An 18,721-nucleotide genomic window follows, 5' to 3' on the forward strand; every position below is an offset into this window, starting at 1 on the left:
TGTTTACCATTTATAAATTAAGAAGTTAAAGTGATATATATATATATATATATATATATATATATATATATATATATATATGTTATACACACACACACACACACATAGATATTTTTTTCAGTGTGATCTCAAACATATTTCAAAGCAGTCTGAGAAAAATAAGTAAAATAATAATTTACTTAATTATAGATGGAAATAGTATGGGTGAATTTTTTTCTTTTTCTTTTCAAAGCAATTTCCCAACTTTCTAAATTCAATTAAACTCCTCCTCCCCTGTTATGAAGGTTGCCACACAAGTGCTCTAAAACTGAGCTACAGCCTTTTTAAAATTTTGAAAAATTGGTCCCACTATGTTAAAAAGCTAGCCTTGAACTTCTCATCCTGCTGCCTCATATACTTCTGAATCATATAATGTATACTTTAAAATGAATTCTGCCTTTCTTTTGAAATCAAAAATTGTATTAAAGAATTCAAGAAGGTGAAAAAAATTAGGAAACTGTATTTTATGTAAGCAAAAAAAAAAATGGTAACACCATGCCCAGGAGACATAACCTTTGCTCAGGAGAGTCATGGCTGCTGCTGCTGTAAAAGCTCAGGGAGACTTTAAGTCAGGAGAAGAGAAAACAGGAGAAGGAAAAACCAGTGTGCACATTCCATAATGATGGTGGAGATCAGTACTCCTGAGAAAGCCCCCAGGTCCACACAGAAGACAGGTCTGATAGAAGCCTTCTATAGTGTTTCCAACAGCACTTCTGAAAATGTGGTCTTCTTTCCACCCAATCAAGATTTGTAAAAATGCAGCTTCTGGGTACTTCTGAAGGGCAGACAATATGCTACATGGACCCACCTGGTTTGGGGGGTTTACCCCTGCATCCCTTGTTATTTGCCACAGCTAAAAGGCTCATCAGATCTGTTATGGCTTTTAAATCTCTCCCATTAAAAGGTTTGGTCTTTCCAGGACTCCCACTAGTGGAGAACCTAGGAGGGTTTTCCACCCAAAAAATCCACTATCCCACTGGCCTTCCCAATGGTTCAGAATATATTTTTTTATTCTGCAATTTCAATCCTTTATTAAAGTGCTTTTATAGTTCTCATTTGGTCTTGAACATAACCATGAGTGATCAGTACCATTAAGGAACAGTAGCAGTGAACTGTCTCTGACAGGTGCTGGTTCGTGCAGGCACTTTTTAGAACCAGCTGGATCCCCACTAGCACCAAAGTTGGGGACCAAACTGGGTGGCCTAAGTCCCCTAGCAACAACCCACAAGCAGGGCTCTTACTGGCTTTGACAGTCTTCTCCTCCTCTCCAAGCTCTCTGAACCAATGATGATGTAAAACCCTTAGATTTCCTCGGCTTGCAGGGCTGCAGCCTTCTCTGACTTCAGCTTCTGGCTCAGCTCTGTGGTTCTGTAGGACAAGAAGAAATGCCTATACCAACTGGATGGCATGACATTTCTAGAAGATGAGAGTTAAATCAGTGATGAGAACACAGTGTAGATAAAATTTTGTATTAAGTATTCTCACTGCTTTTGAAAAGTGTTTTACAGTTCTCAGTTGTTCTTTAACAAGCTTGTGAGACATTTTTGTTCTTCAATGATTGAAGCCTTTAATGTCTCCCCTCACTACCAGTCATCCACACATGTGATGTGACATGGCTTCCTGGAGGAAACAAGAGTCTTCAGGGAGCTCTTTCACACCAGACTAGTAATCTAGTTTATTCCATGAAGATTGCTCTGAGGTATCCCTATTAAAACCCTTTAGCCCAACCAGACTTACTGTTCCCATTGCTCATTGATTTCCAAAAGGGTGAAAGGCTGAGGAAGGATTTGTTTCTGCAAAGAAGAAACACAAAGAACCACAATTGTCACCTGACACTGTAAGGCCTCTTATTGGCCTGAACTACCTTCTCCTTGACCTTAGAGCTTGCATAGATAGATGTTTCAGAGAAGACTCCTTTGCTCTAGTACAAATGTCTGCTTGGTCTTGCCAATCTTCTAGAGATGGGAAGTGCAAGCAATTCTACTGGCAAACCCTTTTAATACAATGTGTCAGTAAGAGGCATCTTTGTGAGGCTGGAGCTAAAATATTCCCAGCTAGCATTTATCCAGCCTCCCTGGAACTAGCCACAAGGCATTTTTTCCACCCCTGATCTTTTAGAAGGCCTTCAAAAGACTAAAGAGTCAATTTTCAAAGCACAAAGTGGAGCCCAGATACTCACACATCCAGAGGGCATAAGTGGAGCCCACTGGTCTGTGAGGAAGAGGCTGAGCCCATGTGGTACTGGGTTCTGGTAGAAGACAGGGAACCATGTAGAAACAAAACCCTTGGAAGAGATGCCAGAATGTTTTCTGCTCTCTCGCCCCAGGGAAGCAGTTTCCCTTCTGCCCTGGTGAGCCCCAAGAAGTAAGAGCACCTGCCTCTGGAGTGTCTGGTGTCCAGGCAGAACAAAAGTACATGGGGATAGACAAGGGCCACAGGAAGTGGTGGAGGCAGCTGGAATGGGGGCAGATGAGGTACCACGGCCCTACTGAACGCAGGCAGCAGACCAAGGCATGTGTGAGGTGCTCTGCTGCCCGCCAGAGAGCCCTCCATCTTACCAAGAACCTGCCCTGCCTCCAGGGTTTTCCTGTCCCAGGAATTTGCCCCCTCCCTACAGGGAGTCATAAGGTTGTTAATTAAGACTTTGGCTCCATCCCATAGCCCTGTAGGCTTTGAATTAGAATGAATTCTCATTTTTGTTTTTCAATTTGTTTACAACAACAACAATGGCTCAGAGCCCAGTGATATTATCATCTTGCTAAGGACTGTGGACAACATAAGATACTGGAAACTACCACTGATGTATAAAACAATAATAGCTGAAATGAACAGAATCTTTTAAAAATTAATATTAGGAGCTGAAGTATAGCTCATTGTTACTTTACTTAGCATGCATACAGCCCTGGGTCCAATTCCAAGCACAAAAACATGTAAAATGATAAATCATGCAATGTGAATGCGACCAGCATGACATTAGGAATAAAACTTGGCAAAGTCAGTAATAGGGTCTTGAAAGCTAAAGACTAAGTTTCAACATTATTTTCTGTAGCTTAACTATTTCAGATCTACTTTTCCCTTCTTGCTTTATTTCAATTATTAATAGATTTCTTAAGCATGCAAATTCATTTCAAACATCAAAGATACAATTACATTTAAATTAATAAACTTTTAGATTAGATCCTAATTTCACTGGTAAATGGTAAATCTTCCACAAGATATAAAAAGTTTATTCAAGCCGTCTTTAAAAAAAAAAGAGCAGAAGAGTACAAAGGGGGCACAGAATCAGTCAGCACTTCCAGACATAAAAGAGATGCAAAGTGCAGGAAGAGCTCAACTTGTTACAAAGTCAGTTTTGCAGGTTGCAAATGGTGTTTGCCTCATTTGGTCAGTACAAACCTCTCTGCTGTGATTAGTTGGGACTCTCTGTTAATTGAAAAATAATTCTCTTAGCAAGGCTTTCAGTATCTAAATAATAAAAAAAAATTGCAAATGGAGGCTAATTTCACAATACCATTGTTGTACAAGAGCCACAGAAGAATAATGTGTACACGGAAGACATGGAGCCACACTAAACCTCCTAGACTATTTCCACATGGAATTATAAACAGCAATCCAGGACCTTTTTTGACTGAATGTGATCTACGCCCAATTAAATGCCAGTCTTGTTGCAAAAGTATCCATGGGATATATCAAAGTGCATAAATGCATTCTATTGTCATGTATAGCTAATTAAAACAAAAAGAAATTTAAATGTCCATGGGTATGCAGAAGACCAGCCTCTTGGAAAAGATGCAACAGACTTCATCAAGCCTCAGCTGCAGCCAAACCTACAGTTACACAGTTTTTATGTTCTACCAGGTACTCCATGGAAAGCACAGCTCTCCAACCAGGAGAAGTGGCTCAGCCTGGGTGCACCTCGAGCCTGCTGCTAGCCTCCCCACCTCCCTGGGGCTGGCTCCAGAAACCTCCTTGCTGTCCCTTCCACAGGGACTCCTGCCACTCAGCCAGAGCCTGACCAGGTCCTAAGGTCTCTCTCCACGTGTCTGTTGGTGGGTGGGTCTGCCCGCACAGGCCTCAGTGCAAGCACTGCTTCCTGCAGACAAGCTTCTGCCCCGCCCAGAGACACCGCCCCCTCCAAGGCCCCTGCCCTTCAACTCCTGCTCACCTCGCCCCTTCCGCCCCCTGCCCCCTCTGAAGGAGGCCCCATACCCTCACTTGGCCCTCCATTCCAGCTCCAGACAGGCATGCTAGACCAGAAGTGGCAGCACACTGAGGAGGGTAGAGGATTTGGAGGGTTGCCTCCCCTGACCCCGTTCCTTTCCCACCTGGATACCAGCAGTCGGCAGGGTCCTGGGAGACTCACCTGGCTCAGGGCACTAGAGGACCTGAGTACTGCAGGACCTGAGTCCTGCTATCAAGAGGTTCCTTCGCAGAATCCTGTCAGCTGGAAAGATGCACAGGCCCTTCAAAAACCCAACAAAGGAATCAGCTGTGAGAAGAGGGTGGCACAAGACTCTGTCCCTCTGTAGGAAAGAAAAGCAATATTCAGTTTTAATTATTTAATACCAACATTTTCCCTGTCTTCCACATACTTTCTAAATTAATGCAGTAATGAACCTTATTCAGACTTTTCTACTTTTAATGTATTTCTTGTTTGGTCATGAAAATTTTCAGGCTTAGAATAGTTATTGATATTTAAATAAAATCCTAACAATTTAAAAAACTAAAAGTTCTCTTTAACATGACTTTTTCAGAGTTAAAAAAGTTAGGGAGAGGAGGGGAATTCTAGGATGGCTGACAACAAGCAAATTTTCCTTATAGTTTAAATCATTATTCATTATAACTTCTATTAAGGGATGATCCTTGCTCTTTTAAAATTAAAAACATTTCACAGCTTGTGGCTAATCACTAAAAGCACTTATAGTTCTTAGCAGTTTCAAATAAAGTTCAGAATAAATTGTAGAAATCATGTATTCTATAACTGGAGGACAGTTTGGAGACAAGAGCAGGTAGTTCAGTAAAGGATCATTGTGTTCCTTAAAAATGTCAATGTTTTATTCTGATTTACAAATCATCTGAGGATGGAAAAACTCAATATTCCTTTTTCGCTTTTAACTTGAAAAAAAATAAAAGATTCAATTATAGTATATAATATGGGATATGACATAATAACCCAAAATCATATTTTCAAGGTCATATAGATCTCTGACTTAGTGTTCATGATAGTAAATGAAAACTTTTAAAAGCTGTAATACCAAACAGGCATGATGGTGCATGTCTATAATGCCGCCTCTGCAGGAGGTTGAGGCAAGAAGATAACAAGTTTGAGGCCAGTCTAGGCAACTTAGCAAGGCCATCTCAAAATACGTAAAAAAAAAAAAAAAAGACTGGGGACTTAGCCCAGTAATATAGTACTCACCTAGCATATTCATGGCCCTAGTAACACACACACACATACACACACACACACACACACACACACACACAAATATAATACACAATTGTTATCAAAATAACCACAATGATAACATCATCACCATCACTATCATTTTTTGGTAGCCTGGCAGGAATTCTCTCAATTTTTACTCCTAATCATATGATGAGGAAGTTGATACTATCATCCCACTGTACAACTGGCTAATTTTGAAAGAAAAAAATCATACATCCATAATATACATAAAAATATTGAGAGAAAATACATTAACACAATGTTGAAAGGATTGCTTGTTTAAAATATTGATCCAAGGAAAATATAATACTAAAATCATCAACATTTGTTTGATTGTACATTTTTTAACTTTATATTAATGTTGAGCAATATTTATTTAGGAAATTCAATAAATATTTTAAAAGTAAATAAGGTTTATTACAGAAAATCACTTAGTATTTAGATAACAAATTCTCTCCTGAATATTTTAGAAGCTTTGGAACTAGGAGAGTCCATTTATATGAAAACAGCATTTTACATTTTGGGGGGATACAAAGGGTTTGAACTCAAGGGCACTCAATCACTGAGCCACATCCCCAGTCCTATTTTATATTTTCTTTTCAGACAGCATCTCACTGAGTTACATAGCACCTCACTTTTGCTAAAATTTCAAACTGTTAATTTAAAAATACCTATGAAAAAAGACAGCTAATTTTAAATGTTTGAATATATTGTTATTGATTTTTTAAATCAAAGTGTTTGGAAGAATTTTATAATGCATGACATGTATGAAAAGAAACTTGAGGAATTGACACAGTCTTTGGCACCGAATATGATCAATGTGCTTTGGAAAATCATGTGTGGGATGCAAAAATGAAAAATACATAGTTTATGTTACTCTGAAGTATTTACGTTCTTGTATCACACATGAAGTTTTATCCGAGAAAGACGGAAGCATGTCTATGTCAAATACTTTGTACACAATCTCAGTCATCAATCATATGTGTTAAATATGATAATCTTTTATATTGTTCCCTTATAAAAGATGTCTATAAAATTGACAATCTTGAATCCATCTTCAATGGAGACAGTGAAAAACTAACCCTATCTTCAAATTATGTCCAATTTAGGGTAACAAACTAGATTTATCTTGTCACTTAAAATGGGAGTATGGAGAGATAGAGGAAACAATAATTTTCAAGTCAATGGGTAGCAGGAAACAAAAGATCAATTCCTAAGACACGGTACAGAAAAGAAGGAAGCCTTATGATCAACTCAGTTCATTCAAAGTTCCCAGGCCATCAATTTGTACAATGAACATTGAGGGACCAGGCTGACTCTCAGATTGAGGATCTGGGGCTTAGATTGCAGAGGAAGAAAATGACTAGAATTTGCAGCACATATGTTAAGAAGTGTGGGAACTTATGCATAGAGACATACTGGAACCATGTTGGGGGTCTCCCTCAATTTTGAATTTGATGAGTAGATATGTATAAATAATTTGGGGAAAAAATCAGAATGATGAGAGATCAAAGTGTCCAGCACTCACACAGGTTTAGTAATTGTACCCTGATTCACCTATTACGGAGGAAAAAGTTATGATTTATTGTACCTTAAATAGAGTGCACAAAGTTCTTCCACTCAGGGTAAGAAATAAATCTCATTAATGTTAGCATTACCCCATTCTCTTTGACCTGGAATTGTGTGACAGAATCCCCAGCCAGCCTTTCTCTAAGAACACTGAAAAGGATAAATACCTTTCTGAGTAATCATTTGCATCCTAGAATAAAGATCTCCACAGCTTATGATGGTGCTCTGTGCTCAGGAAGGACTTGCAGCCAGACTCTACCCCAAAGTGGATGGGGAGCCTGGGCTAAGACCAGTGAGCAGAACCACAGGGACTGGGCCCTATGGGGCTCACAGCAAGGATGAGCATTCCCTTGCTGTCTCTTGGGTGCAGACTGGTGATCCTCTGTGTGTGTGTGGGAGGGGTACAGGTCCTGAGAAGAAATGAAGATCTTAGTGTAGCTTTTGTGAAAGGACAGCATCCATCCCAGATCAAGATCTGATCTGGGACATAACTGTCCCTTTCACAGACCAGGTTACCCAGCCTCAGGAGGTGTTTCAACCAACAGCAGCTGTGGTTCATGTCCAGCATTCCTGACCTTCAGGTAAGCCACAGCCCCACCATGTCACTTCCCACCAACCCTCCAAACATGGATGCTCTCATGGCCCTGGGTGACTAGGAGAATGGCTGGCTGGGGATGCTGTCACACAAATCCAGGTCAGCTGGATTTGCTAGAACATGAGCAGGAAATCAGTGACCAGTAATAGCAACAGCACACAAAGGCGGACACACAATATGTTCATGGAGGCCTTCATGGCCACTCCAGCCTCACATGGGGAAACGGAGGCACGGCCTCACATTGTTCTTTGGGTTCCCAAATATGTTTTTTTTTCTTAATTTATTCACAAAAAGTTAAGTTTCAGAGTTTATAGGGGCTGTACATGGGCAGAAGTCTGGAAAGCTCTGTACACAGGGCTGAGTGAAAAGGAAGCCTCCAGATGAAAAGGTACTTTTAGTAAAAAAAAAATAAAAATGGTAACTACATCCACTCCACCCTGCTCCCCAAATAAAAATACAGAAAAAGAGATAGCTCAGGTCAATGGGGACCCTTGGACTTAAGGGTGTTTTAAGGGTTTCACAGATGGCAGGGCTTACAGGGGCTGTCCTAAGCACTGGGAAGGCCCCTACATTAGTTGGTAGAACAGCACATAGCCTTCACTGGATGCCACTTGATTTTCACTTATAGGGGAGACACAAGATTCATCATAGACATGCCAACCAGTCTGGCTTTGGCACAGGGCTGTGTACTGGCCAGAGTGGACACTGCCTGAGTGATTGCAAAGGGCATAAAGCTCATAAACAGGGTTCACAGTTTTGTCACTGATAAAGTCCCCTAGGCTCATTTGCTGCAGTGGGAAGTCTACATCTACTGAAATTTTCGTGATGGTGCCTTGGGAGGTGGAGAATTGGTTCAGATGGAGAATGAGGATTGAGGGGAATCTTTGTATTGTCAACTTTTTGGTACTTTGTGTTTTCTGGCAACATCGGTCACACAATGGGGTATTCTCCAAGTCTATCTCTTCTTCCTTGGTGAAAAGATTGAAACAATCCCACAGAGACACCTTCTCCCCAGAAAATCCTTCCTTGGGGATGGGCAGGGACAGATCAAAAAAACCCTCAAAGGTCATGGAGCGATACCCACAGGCCTGGCACATGCAACAACTTTTCAACTGGCCCACAAACAGGTCCACAATCTTGCTATCCTCTCGTTCCAGGTAATGCTTCCACATTAGGTTGGCTCGATCATCATCACTTAACTCAGGTTCTTTGAGCAGAGTCTCTCTTCTGAGAGGTGGAGAAGGAGCTGGATCATTGGCCAAGATTGGTGGAGCCCGGCAACCTTGTCTGTTGAGTTCATGGTGTAGTCTTTCCATGAGGAGTCTCAGGAACTCTTGGGCATTCTGCTGGTTGTTTCCAGAAAAGAAGGGAATGTATTTCTGGAAGACATCTTGGAATTCAGTAGGATCCACAGATTCACAGGAGTTAGGGTGCCAGAGGGCACCAATCACATCTGCAAAGGCTTCAGTAAGTTCTTGGTCCTGGCCCATTTCAGGCACCTCTTGACGGAAGTCTCTTCATAGACAGAAGTCTCTAAGAGGCCGAGTGCTGCTCAAGCACTGTAGCACAGCATTCAAGAAGCATGTATTTCCTAGATTTTGGAGGCCAACATGACCAGAGCCCAGAAGTAGTGTATGATGAGCAAATGTGGAATGGGCTAAGTTGGTCCAGAATGGGATGGGCAGGAACACAGTTGGGGGTGGTGAGCCAGGCAGGGGAACCCTATGATCTGCCTGAAGGGGATGAGGCCCCAAGGTCTGTCCTGATCCAAGTTCCAGTTGCTTGAGCCATTCATCAGTGGGACCTGGCAGGGGAGGAAAATGTCATAACATAGAGTTTGGCCCAGGGGCTGAGTTCCCGTGCTCCTTGCTGAAGGCCCACGGTACAAATTGTAGCTTAGATCTCATGTGGGATTGGACATTGACAGGGGTTTTAAGGTCCTGCTCATGCAGTGCTGAGAATCCAGGGGCATTGTGGAAACCACAGGCTGGACCTGTCCCACCATGAGGTGGTGTGAAGGCCAAACAGGGCCAGGCTCTAGCTCAGGTTCACCCCCACATTACTTCACACAAACCCCTGCCAGCCAGACAACAGCTATGGCCAGAGATGTTGCCCAGATAACTCCTTCTGCAAGGACCACTGACATCTTTTTTGGTCTAAACCACTTCACTGTCTCTCACCAAATATGTTTTTCTTACTTTCAATGGTACCCACATGTCCAGATCCAAAATGAGACACATGGTTTAACCACAGGTTTTTTTTCTTCCCAGGCTTATAATTTTATAAAACTAATCAAGAGGCTGCATCTGAAGTGGACTGGTCACTGATACCACTCCCCACCCTCCTGGGCAGGCTGGCTAACCAACTCTGGAGGAAGGTGGCTCCACAGGCCCTGAAGCTTGAGCTCCACACATTGGGACTAAGTGGCTGCTGGCCAGACTCATGGCTCTTTCTGCTGGTGCTCTTGCTCCTGTTCCTCCCCTGGACCCATGTCAGTAGTCTTTGGCCTACAGAACCAGGAACTGCAGACCTGGTGCTTGGATCCCTTCCTCCTGGCTCATGCAGTGGCCATATCTGACTGCAGTGCCCCAGTTCCTGTACTGGGGTTCTCCTTCCACAAATCTAGGGGCAGGCATGTTCCCTATTTCACAGATAAGAAACACAACTGAGGTTCAGTGATTTACCCAATGTCCAAACCCCAAGTCCAGGATCCATATGGTACCTAATAAAGCAACAGAGCCTGCGTATTTTCCAGATATGGGACAGGGAAAGACTGGACTTACCTTGCCAGCCTAGCTTGAGGCTATACTCAACATAGGGTGGTGGGATCTCACTATAGCTTACAAGACCTTTGTGTGATGGAAGCGCTTCATACGAGCAGCTATAAGAGCCAAAATGAGGGCTCTCTGGGTTCCTGGGATTACGGACATTATGGGAATTCCCACCTGTTCTCTGCATGGCCTGCAGTGTGAAGGGTTCTGTGCTCCTGGGCAGGTAGTCATCTTCAGACGCAGCATGATTCAGGTGGCCCATATCCACTCCTGCTGGCTGAAGAGAAGACAGTGAAGGAACAGCCTTTACTGACCAGAAGAAACAAGGAGGGGGTTAAAATCTGTATTCAAGTCAATATAGCCACCACTGTGTTGTGGAGCATGTGGAGACCAGGCAGGAAGACAAGTGGGAATGGGAATAGGGGAATTGTCTAAGTCTCTTTCAGCTTTCCTGGATCCAGTATCTGGGGTAAGTCTCCTGTAAAATGCTCCTAGTGGCTGGGTCCACCCAGCCCTGAGGTCCATTGGGCATGGACAGCCCTGGCTGCAGACTGCATGGGCTATATGTGCCTCCAGCCTCACCATGCCCTGCCAGCCTCCAAGAGCTGATCAGGGGAATTATTATGTGGGCAGTCCTGTCCCTGAAAGGTGGGCTCTGGGCCATGTTGCATGCCCAGAAGCTTTCAGCACAGGTCACAAGCTGCAGTGGAGGTGAACAGCTCAGCTGCCTTCTCAGCCCTGGCCATACAAGCAGGCATTTCACAGTACTCAGTCCACCAATTGGCTTGTTGTCACCTTGGTACACATCTGAGCCTTCCACCTGACTCATCCTCTGCTGCACCATTCCTATTCTAGTTGAGACTCTGTGAATGAGGCTGTTGTAGGGAGTAGCACCACCCAGGCTTTCCTGCTCTGACCATCAGATGAGTCAAGGTGCCAGTGCCTCAGTCCTTCCAGACTAGGGACTGTGCACTGACCAGGGCCCTGACTTGAGGTATGAGCCCAGACAGGATCCTTTGAGGAAGCTCCCAGCAGTGGGGATGTACTGACAGCTCTTGGGATGTGGACTTACACCTGTCCAAACAGTCTGCAGAGACATTCAAAACCCACTCACCTGATGAATGCTAGCTCCAAGGCTCCTGGACTCAGCAGAGGGTCTTGCTCTCTCCATGCCCCGTAGAAAGTGCTTGCAGGCCTCAGGGAAGGTATCTGTGACAAAGGAAATCAGACCAACATGGCCCCAGCTAGTTCTGCATGGACCATCTCCATGCCCTTCAGTCACTCTGGGTCTTATTAGTCCTCCAGAGGACACAGGCCCTGATCCTCTAGCACATGATTCACCTCTGACACATCCTGCCGCAGCACTGAGAGTTTGGAAGTCCCTCCTAAATACAGGGATTGCCCCATTTGAAATCTACAGAGACCTCTTGATTTCTGCCTTCTCTCATTCACTTCCCCCTTTTACTCTACAATCGTGCTTAACCAGCTTGACCAGCACAGTGGGCAACATCAGTCTGAGGCCTGTGCAGCCCCCACAAGCCATACTAAAAACATGGGCACAGGTTTATATATGTGTGTTTTATCTTCCCTGCTGGAGGTGAATTCTGGGGCAGGGGTGGGGGGGTGGGGCAGGAGCTTGTTTTCAAAAACCTCTGCCTTAGTTCCAGGCCAGGGGCATGAGCACAGAGCTCCAAACCAGATGAGTCATCTCTGCCTCTGAGGATGCTGAATATGTGTCCTAATCTCAGGCCTCATATGAAGGGGAGATGAAGCTCTGTCCTGCCCAACTCTCCCAAGCAGCAGGTTTGAAGAAAGAAGGCTGTGCAGGTTCGCAGGTTCTCAGGCGGAGTGCCAATGGGAGGACCCGATACTGTTCCTGCATCAAGAAGATGAGGAGCGCACAGACCTGGAATGCACACAGGGAAAACCAGTGGCAGTGGAAAGAAGGACCTCAAAGAGAAATTCAGACTTAACCATAGAGAGGTAAGTGTCTCAGAAATTACCCTTAATTTCTCATGTTGTTGTATGAGTACTTCTAGGTTTGGCTGCAATCTGGGCTGAGGTAGATTTTCTTTTGAGTCTTTGGTTTGATTTATAAGTGAATGAAATGCTATGATTTGAGCCACAATGAAGCCTGTGACACACTGCACTGTGGTTAACCAGGAGGGCCTGTTTCCTTCAGTGAGCAGGAACTTCTAGAAACAGCTGGGGTGGCATGGAAGGCCTGCATCCCAAATGTCAGTGACCACAGGTGGATTAAAGTCTGCCTGGGGCCTGGGTGCTGAAGGGCAGCAAACTGTGAGTACCCTGTCCTTCCTCCCACTCCCCTGACCTAGCTGGGGTTGACACTGACCTTGTGGAAGGAAGCTGCTGTACACTGCAGGGAAGTCTCTGTGTCTCGGTATGGTGGCAGCAAAAGACAATGATCTATCCTTCTTCCTGACCACAGGGTCCTGCGAAGGACAGCTCTGCTGCGGTGTTTCTACCTGGCTTGTGTTGTGGGATTGGCATGGGATAGCCATGACATTATTGCCTGAAGCAGCTGCTGCCATGGTGCTGTGGCATCTATCCATCATGAATTTCTTAAGGATCTGGAAGGCTGAGAGTGGTGTGATTCTGAGTGCTGTGCAGCAGGATGAATCCTCCCTATGTCTCTCAGGACATGTGAGAATGGCTGTGGTCTGGCTGTTGGAGGTCAGGTACTGGGAGAAACTGCCACTGAGACATCTGAAGTCCAGGCTATGCCTCTGAGGCTTGGACTGGATACAGAGGTCTTGGACATAACCACAGATCCAGCTAACACAGTGCCCACTGCCCTGGGAAAGCTTCTGGCTGGCCATGTCACTACTCATTTGGAATGAAGTCCTTGAGTTTTGAGAGAATCTGTCACTCCTGAAAGAGAAAGAAAGGAAGGTCAGAACTGACTCCAAAAAGGAATCAGGGGTTGTCAAAGCCCCATTCACCCGGTTGGACTGGAGGAAGCTGGCTGAGGCCTGGCAGCTCTGAAGTCTACCTGGGACATGTATTGCTCATCTGTGACTTTCTCTCAACCTAGGATACAACTGCAAACCCATGATTCAAAACATGTGGGATGTTTCTCCTGAATTGCACTCCAGTGCATCCACTAGCTGGACACTCAGCCAGTGTTTGCCTCACCATCCCATGAACCTTTGTTAAGCTGGGTCAGCCTACTCTGCATCCCAGCAGGTGTCTCTATGCCCCTCACACTTCCTGTTTGCTGACAGAGGGTCAGTCTTCACTGCACCCCCAAAGGATGTCCACATTCATCTCATACTGCCTACTTGCTCACTGTGCCTGTATTCCCTGCAAACCAGCAGGTCTAGACACACCACTCACACTGCCAGATTGCTCACTGTGGCTGTCTTCCCTGAATACCAGCAGGTTTAGATACCCCCTTCACACTGCTTGCTTGGTAGCTGTGGCCCAGTGTTCCCTGCACTCCAGCAAGTCTAGACAAAAACCTCACAATGACTGCTTGGTCATTGTGTTTGTCTTCTCTGCACCCCATGAGTTCTAGACCCACCCCTCACACTGCCTGCTTGCTCACTAACAGTCTTCTCTGCACCCCAGCAGGTCTATAAAGACCCCTCACACTGCCTGTTTCATCACTGTGGCTGTCTTCCCTGCACCCCAGCAGGTTTAGACACAACCCTCACACTGCCTACTTGGTCAATGAGGATCAGTCTTCTGTGCACCTCAGTAGGTTTAGACACACTGCCTGCTTGTTCAATGTGGCTGCCTTCCATGCACCCCAACAGGTCTCGACACCCCAGTCACACTGCCTGCTTGATCATGGTGGCTCAGTGTTCCCAGCACCACAGCAGGTTTAGACACACCCATCAAACTGCCTGCTTGCTCACTGCGTCTGTCTTCCCTGCAACCAAGCAGGCCTAGACACACCCCTCACACTGCCTGCTTTCTCACTGTGGCTCAGTGTCCCATGCACCCCAGCAGATCTAGACACACCCTACACACTGCATACTTGCTCACTGTCACTGTCTTCCCTGAACCCCAGTAGGTCTAGACACATAACTAACATTGCCTGTTTGCTCACTAAGGAAGGGTCAGTCTTCCTTGCAGCACCCCAGCAGGTCTAGACACACCCCTCATACTGCCTGCTTGCTCACTGTGGCTGTTTTCCCTGCACCACAGCAGGTCTAGACACATCCCTCACACTGCCTGCTTGCTCACTGTGGCTGTCTTCCCAGCACCACAGCAAGTCTAGACACATCCCACACACTGCCTGCTTGGTCACTGTGGGTCAGTCTTCCCTGCATCTCAGCAGGTTTAGACACAACCCTCACACTGCCTGCTTGCTCACTGTAGCTGTCTTCCCATCACCACAGTATGTTTAGACACATCCCTCACACTGCCTTCTTGGTCACTGTGGCTCAGTCCTCCCTGCACCTCAGCAGGTTTAGACACACCCCTCACATTGCCTGCTTTCTCACTGTGGCTCAGTGTTCCCTGCACCCCAGCGGGTCTAGACATATCCCACACATTTCCTGCTTTGTCACTGTGGCTGTCTTCCCTGCACCCCAAAAGGTCTAGACACACCTCCACACTGTCTGCTTGTGCACTGTGGCTGTCTTTCCTGCACCTCAGAATGTCTAGACACACCGCTCACACTGCCTGCTTGCTCACTGTGGCTGTCTTCTCTGCACCCCAACAGGTTTAGAAACCCCTCACACTGCCAGTTTGCTCACTAAGTGTCAGTCTTCCTGCACCCCATCAGGTCTAGACACGCCTGGTTGCTCACTGTGGCTTTCTTCCCTGCACCTATCAGGTCTAGACACACCCCTCATACTGCCCGCTTGCTCACTGTGGCTGTCTTCCCAGCACCCCAGCAGGTCTAGACACACCGCTCACATTGTCTGCCTGCACACTGTGCTTGTCTTCCCTGTACTCCAGCAGGTCTAGAAACACCCGTCACACTGCCTGCTTGCACACAGTGGCTCAGTATTCCCTGCACCGCACCAGGAGTAGACACCCCTCACACTGCCTGCTTGGTAAATGTGGCTGTCTTCCCTGAAGCCCAGAACGTCTAGACACATCCCTAAAATTGCCTGCTTGCTCACTGTGGCTCAGTGTTCCCTGTACCCCAGCAGGTCTAGACACACCCCTTACACTGTCTGCTTGCACACTGTGCTTGTCTTCCCTGTACCCTAGCAGGTCTAGAAACCCCCCTCACATTGCCTGCTTGCTCACTGTGGCTCAGTATTCCCTGCACCTTACCAGGAGTAGACACCCCTCATACTGCCTGTTTGGTAAATGTGGCTGTCTTCCCAGAACCCCAGCAGATCTAGACACATCCCTCAAATTGCCTGCTTGCTAACTGTGGCTCAGTGTTCCCTGTACCCCAGCAGGTCTAGACACATCCCACACACCCTGCTTGCTCACTGTGGCTGTCTTCCCTGCACCCCATCAGGTCTGGACACCCCCCTCATATTGCCTGCTTGCTCACTGTGGCTCAATGTTCCCTGCACCCCAGCAGGACAAGACACACCCCTCACACTGCCTGCTTGCTCACTGTGGCTGTCTTCCCTGCACCCCAGCAGGTCTAGACACACCTTCACACTGCCTGATTGCTCACTGTGCATCAGCCTTCCCTGCACCCCAGCAGTTCTAGACACACCCCCCACACTTCCTGACACCCTTGCACCCCAGAAGGGTGTACACACAACCTTCAAACTGCCTTCTTGCTACTGAGTGTCAGTCTTCCCTGCACCTCAGCAGGTTTAGACACAACTCTCCCACTATCTGATTGCTGACTGTGGCTGTCTTTCCTGTACCCCAACAGGTCTAGACACACCCCTCACACTGACTGCTTTCTCACAAGCAGGCAGTGTGTGGGATGTGTCTAGACCCAGTAGGTCTAGACACACTGTCTTCTTGCTCACTGTGCATCATCCTTCTCTGCACCCCAGCAAGTTTAGAAACACCCCTCACACTGTCATCATTGCACTCCAGAAGGGTATTCACACAACCCTCACACTGCAAGATTGCTCACTGTGGATCACTCTTTCCTGCACCATAGCAGGTTTCCCCTAGCCACTCACACTACTTGGTTGCTCTGTTAGACCACATGGAGGAGACACATTGGAAGGCAAATATTGAGAGGTTGAAAGCAATCTGATATGGTGTCAGAGAGCATCCAGCAAGCACTGCCACCTTTAAGTGTTCACAGGATCCAGCTCACAGGCTAGAATTCAGTACACTAGAAGATGTCTGAACCAAGCCACAGATCTGTTTTCTATCATGAGTTACAGTCTATGAAGAGGCATTCAGAGGGATAAATACCTCTCCATAAAATGTAAAAATCTAAAGCAAAGTTTCCCATTTGGGAACTGTATTTAGTTTAGAAAAGGTGTGGATCACTGTTTTTTAAACTCAAGTGGTAAAGAAGAACAAATACACAAGACTCTGTCAGGTTGCGCATTATCCAGTCCTTCTCCTGGGCAGCACCCTCTGGGAACCTTGTTCCTTCCCCTACATAATTTATTCTGCTTCACAAGAATTTTGTTTCAATATGGGTTTGGGGAACTGGAACATAAGATTCTGATTTCCAGGTCTCTTTTTTCATCCTTTATGTTAGGATTTTTAATAGGATTTTGTTTGTGTGAAAGAAAGTCAATATTCACAATAGCATCTCTCAGCTTTTGGAGGCCTCAAGGGTCTTGATGCACCTGAGATCTCAGAAACATACCAAGGTGCAGCTGTTTCTAGAGGGCCAGGGCCTCTCAGGCCTACCCACAGAATATCTGCCTAGTGGAAACTCCTCAGTTCTCAGGTCACATAGAGAAGTAGCCACCAGTGTGTAAGAAGACAGGCAGGCGTGCAGGCCAGTGCTGTCTTCTGTCAACATGAGCCCTTGATGGTTGGAAGCTCCACTTCTGTTCCCAGGCTTCACTGGCCTCCCTAGGCCTCTGCATTCCTTATGTCCCAGGCACACATCAACATCTGTGAGTGATTACGATAGTCAACCTTATTTTGTGTTTTTCACAGTTTACTTTTTAATATTGTTTTTAGTTGTAGGTGGACACATTATCATTACTTTTATTTACTTATTTTTATGTAGTGGTGGGGATCGAATCCAATCCTTCACCCATGCTAGGTGAGCATTTGACCACTTAGCCACAACAGCAGCCCTTCAAAGGTTTTTTTTTATAAAGAAGTTAAAGTAATTCAGAAGGAGAAAGAATTAAGAACAAAAATAATGTTTATTGCCCATCAGAATCAACTGGGGACAGGAGGCTGTAGAATGGAACTCTTTTCATGCCAAAAGAAAATTAGTTTTGAAATTTGAAGCCAATAGAGTCTCTCATTAAATGAAGATCCCCAAGCTGAACCATGGTGCTCTTACTTGTAAACCCAGCATTCAGGTGGCTTAGGCATGAGGATTGCAAGCTCAATGCAGCCTCAGCAATATAGTGAGACTGTCTCAAATTTTATACAGAAGGGGTGTCCTATATGCATACATGATTATATAACCAATGTAATCATACATCATATACAACCAGAAGAATGAGAAGTTCTTTTAAATATATATATATATATTTCAAAATACATTCTACTCTAATGTATAACTAAGAAGAACAAATAAAAAATGATAAAAGAGGGGCTTGGTATAACTCAAGCTCCTTTAGATTCAATTGCCAGAACTGAAAAAATGAACATGACATGAAGTTACATAAGATAAATGGACAATGTGTCACAGGGGCCTCATGTGGCTGCAGAAGGTGAGGGAGCCAATAAGAAAGAAAACCAGAGGAAGCCTCACTCAATAATTTATTATTTTTGCTTTCCATACACGTTTTAATCCATTAAGCCCCCTAGATTTTCAGTTTTGTGAATATTTCAATGAAATGAACACAGGTGCATTACAATCACATGCTAGTGATATATACCTTTTATATGTATTTTCCAAATACATGGAAAAAGAATATATATATATATTCAAATGCTGCCACCATTCTCCTATTACTTTTATCAATAGAAGAGAACTCTAAGAATACAGCATTTATTTCAAAGTGACCATCAATGATGCATATGTTGCTCACTTTTCATAGGTGTCCTGTATGCAAAACAATGGTAAATGAATTGGAGGACTTAGAGGAAGTGGGCTCTCTCCGTCTTATGTCATGAACACTTCTGGGGCTACCTTTCCTTCTGGTCCCCTGCTTCTGCCTGAAGAGTACCCTGATCATGCCCTCAAGGCAGATCTCCTGGAATCTCTCTCACCTCTCTTTCTCCTCAGAATATCTTTGTTTTTACATA

General features: G+C 45.1%; 1 protein-coding gene and 1 pseudogene across 2 annotated transcripts in view; one reads left to right on the forward strand and one right to left on the reverse strand.

Annotated features, from left to right (window-relative positions):
* Positions 1 to 18,721, forward strand: part of LOC143390007 (3',5'-cyclic-AMP phosphodiesterase 4D-like) — a 224,630-nt gene that overhangs the window by 126,887 nt on the left and 79,022 nt on the right. The window lies entirely within an intron of this gene.
* On the reverse strand, positions 8,219 to 9,624 carry LOC143387563 (ubiquitin carboxyl-terminal hydrolase 21 pseudogene; annotated as a pseudogene).

This window comes from Callospermophilus lateralis, unplaced genomic scaffold (genome assembly GCF_048772815.1).
Source record: "Callospermophilus lateralis isolate mCalLat2 unplaced genomic scaffold, mCalLat2.hap1 Scaffold_183, whole genome shotgun sequence".
Taxonomy (NCBI): domain Eukaryota; kingdom Metazoa; phylum Chordata; class Mammalia; order Rodentia; family Sciuridae; genus Callospermophilus; species Callospermophilus lateralis.